At 38.6% G+C, this 4,484-nt stretch overlaps 1 pseudogene; it reads left to right on the top strand.

Moving 5' to 3' along the window:
- Window positions 1–264: 264 nt before the first annotated feature.
- Window positions 265–877, top strand: LOC100774804 (annotated as a pseudogene).
- The last annotated feature ends 3,607 nt before the right edge of the window (window positions 878–4,484 follow it).

The raw sequence follows: 4,484 nt of genomic DNA, 5'->3' as shown, positions 1-4,484 counted from the left end.
CATAATACAATTCATGTTAGAACAAAATAAGGTGCTATGTCCATATAAGTTTTCTCTGCATTGCTTTGGAGCCTGTCCTGGAACTTGCTCTGTAGATCAGGCTGGCCTTGAATTCAAGAGATCCACCTGCCTCTGCCTCTCTAGTGCTGGGATTAAAGGTGCGCACCACCAACACCAGGCCTTCCATATAAGTTTTAAGGCAGTATGGTGTTCCTTATCTTCTGGCTATAAAGAAATAGGCCTTCGACTCGGGACCCCCGTGCCATGCCGTCCAAGAAGACCTTCAAGCAGCGCCGCAGTTTCGAACAAAGAGTGGAAGATGTCCGGCTCATCCGGGAGCAGCACTCCACCAAGATCCCAGTGATAATAGAGCGATACAAGGGTGAGAAGCAACTGCCTGTCCTGGACAAAACCAAGTTCCTTGTACCCGATTCTTGTGAACATGAGTGAGCTCATCAAGATTATTAGAAGGCGCTTACAGCTTAACGCCAATCAAGCTTTCTTCCTCCTGGCGAACGAGCACAGCATGATGAGCGTGTCCAAACCCATCTCTGAAGTGTATGAGAGTGAGAAAGATGAAGATGGATTTCTGTAGATGGTGCATGCCTCCCAGGAGACATTCGGAACAGTACTGGCTGTGTAAGACTAGAACAATGCCTAATGTTTGTTAAGCCCTTATCAAGGAAAAAAAAGGGATGTTACCAGCAGACGCTGGTCAGCTTACCATTCACACATCAGAACATAGGCGCCCACCTAGGGTGTTAGGAACTGTTTGTCAGCAAGAAACTGAGCTTCATGCAAGCGCATTCAGCTTGGAAACTCATCTAAACTAGGCTCTCTTGTGTTCAAACTTTAGAAGTTTCAAAAATAAAATACTTTGCATTTAAAAAAAAGAAATAGATATTTTTTTTACGTGTTTTGATGCATTTTTATGCAAATAAGATAATCACTGCCAGAAAAGCAGCTAATTTCTCCTCCCTACATGGCACACATATAAATGTATGGCACACACATGTGCACTATACACTCATACATACCTAACATGTGTATAACTACATGCAAACAGACACTTCTAGCAGGTTCTGTTTTTCTCATGTAGAACATGGCCACCGTAGCTCTCCTGGCTATTTCATGCCCTTTATGGGAGGCTGGGGTTAGACACTGCTTTGAGAGAAGGAATCTTAGAAGAGAATTGGTAACACTTAGAGCCGCTGTACTCTTTCTCTCACTTCCGTCTGTTTTATCTGGGAGATTCAAGGAAGGTCAACTTGGGTTCAGGAACACAGTATATTATTTTGTAATGTCAATATAGCTATGTATAGATGTGATAGAATTGGTGGTGAAAAAAGTTTTTCTGCCCATGTGAACACTTTAAAAAGCAATCTAATTATTCTATTTTGGGAGTGGGGGCTTTTGAACACCACCAAACTTCTCTATATTTATTCTGTAATAAACAGCAAATTAAGGGGTTGGATCAATTTAAATTTTCTACTGTTTAGTTTGGTTATTTGGGTTATCTATCTATCTATCTATCTATCTATCTATCTATCTATCTATCCATCCATCTATCTTCTATCATCTGTCTTTCTATCTATCTAGGTGCTGGAGACTGACCCAGGGCCTGCTCATGTTAGGTGAGTGCTCTGTGACTGCACTGTTCCACTGCTGCTCTTTTGTGGATTGGTTTTCTAAGAGACTGATCAACCTATATTTTACATATGAAAAATTAAGTTCTAATTGAGCAATTTCTGAATTCATCAAAGTAGATTCTTAACATGTGCACACACACACACACACACACACACACACACACACACACACACACCCCTTCATCCCCAAGCATGATCCAATAGTGTTAAAGAGTCATAAATTCAGAATGCTGGAGCCACAAAACTGACACATTGTGGGAAGGATTCTCTCACATAGTGTGGTTATATCTGGTGTCTCATTGGAATTTGCCACTTTCACTGGCCTGTAATTCCATTTTCTGTTCATCCCTAGAGTCCATGAATGGCCACACTTCCCACTGCAGCTCGAAGCTGTAATGAGTTGGTAATGAGTTGACATCTTGTTCATCAGGTGCTCTGCAGTTACCACAGGGAATGGAAATAAATGGAGAACATGACCCCTGTTGACCAAAGTCTTGCTTTGGGACAAGCTTCTCTGGGGCTACCTTTGACACGAGGTCCCTGCACTGTACCACTTCTGTATTGAATTATTACCTTTTTATGAGTTTACTTATTGATCATTTAAAAATATTGGTGTTAGCTGACATCAGATGGTTTTAATCCCTGCCCATGCTAAAGACCAGGAAGAAAGTTAAGATACCCGTCAAAGAGAACAGCTGCAAGTAAATCTCATTGCACTGGGGAATTATTTGGGTTTTGCAAATCTCTTAATACCAAGAGGACACGATTTTGCTAGCTCTGCTTCTGTACAAATCTCCTTCAGTTCATTTCTTCTGCTCCCTCTAGGAATATTTTCACATAATAAAATACTTTCTAGATAACTAATTTTTGCATTTTGCATGTGAAAAGAAAAGGAATTGATTTGTTCAAAACTTTAGTTACTCAGTCCTGTGTTCTACACATCTCATCCCCCAAATCTCTGCTTATACTTCTCATTCATATGGGTACTCACTTGTTTTTATTTAAGTACAAACTATCTACTCTAGAGATCTATTTGAAAGTTTATTTGAAAATTTATAACCCTTTTACACTATAAACTCCATTTTCCTAAAAATAATCACCATTGCCTTTCTTCAAACCAAGGATGAATAGTCAGGGAACACACAACAAAAGAGGTAGTATGGGGCCTGGAGAGATGGCTCGGCTGTTAAGGGCACTGGCTTCTCTTCCAGAGGACCAGAGTTCAATTCCTAGCACCCACATAGCAGCTCACATCTGTCTGCAGCTCCGGAGAATCCTACATACCCACAAGGATATACATGCAGGCAAAACACCAATGTACATAAAGTAAAAATAAATAAATCATTAAATAAATAAATAAATAAATAAATAAAAAGAGATAATATGTTGATTCATAAAACCCTCATTTATTGAGAATTATTTCAAATACACTAAACACATGTGCCATAAAAACTATTCATACACTTTGCAAATAAAAAATAAATACAGATATATGAAAGCAACAAGATAATAAAAATGTTATGGCAGCTACTGGATAATAAAACTATCTTAGTTTTTCTGAATATAATTAGGAACCATCTTTCAAAATGCACAATTCTGAACTATTTGTACATTTCACCGAAGGGGCTTTTCTTTGGGTTATTGCCAGTCAACATAACCAGAAGCAACAGGTAACACTGTGTATTGTGTTGACATACCACAGTCAAAATATCATTTTTTCCCTAAGCCGTAAATGAATGATTCTTCTGATGGTTAGTTCCAACCACTCCTTTATTAGTTGGCAATTCTGTTTAGTTGAAAGAAAAGAAAAATATTTGACTTTACTCTATTTATTTATTTTTTCACTTGTTAAAACAGTAAAAAAGGAAAATGAGCTGTTGTGTGTCCATATCTGAGAGAACAATGAAGGTTTGAGGTGGCCAGACCCATCTCCTCACCCCATATCTCAGCTACCAGGCTTTGGGTCTGGCTTTCTGAGAGGCAAATGAGTTACATGCTCCCCCATATTACCCTCTTTATTTTTGGCAGTGTTGGGCCTCAAATCCAGGGCCTTGTACGTGCTATAGACACAGGGTTCCCTAACGAGCTCCATTGTACATGCTATAGACATGGGGTTTCCTAATGAGCTCCATTTCTAGCCCCTTACACATCTTTATTTTCATTTTCTTACTTTTCTCTTTTATTTATACATTTATTGTTTTTTTTCCATTTCAAAAGACTTTATAAATTTTTAAGGTAGAGAAGGAAGCAATGTCCAGTAAATGAAAGTCTCTGAAATGTTTTAATGACAGTGACCACGGACGCTTATTACATGATAAGTGCCAAGGTGCCTCACTGAAACTCGGAATGACTGATCTCTTTTGTTCAGTGAAAGAAGTCTTAACTAAAATTTCAAACAAAACAACATTTAGAGGATTAGCTAACAAGTAGAGGAAAAGAGTTCATTAAAATATGTCATGAGCTAGATAGAATACTTGAAACAGGGTAACACTCAGTGGGATAAATGTAAAACATTAGATTCAAATAATCAATATGTACATGTATGTGTGTGTATGCCCACATATTTGGTTGTATGTGTGCACATATGTACATGTACATGTGGAGGCCAGAGGTCAATGTTGGGTGTTTTATTTTATTGCTTTCCACATTATTTTTTTGAGATCAGGATTTCTCAGCAATCTAGTGCTTACCAGTTCTAAACTGGCCAGCCAAGTTTAGACTCAACCCCAAGCACTGCTCTCATGCTTACCCAGCAACTTTACCCTCTTATCTTTCACTACCCTAATCCCTCAAATAATCAGTTTCTTGCATAAAGAATAGATGATGTCTGATTCG

Source organism: Cricetulus griseus, chromosome 2 (assembly GCF_003668045.3).
Source record: "Cricetulus griseus strain 17A/GY chromosome 2, alternate assembly CriGri-PICRH-1.0, whole genome shotgun sequence".
NCBI lineage: Eukaryota > Metazoa > Chordata > Mammalia > Rodentia > Cricetidae > Cricetulus > Cricetulus griseus.
Note: the sequence above shows the minus strand (reverse complement) of the source record. Positions and strands in the feature narration are given on the sequence as shown.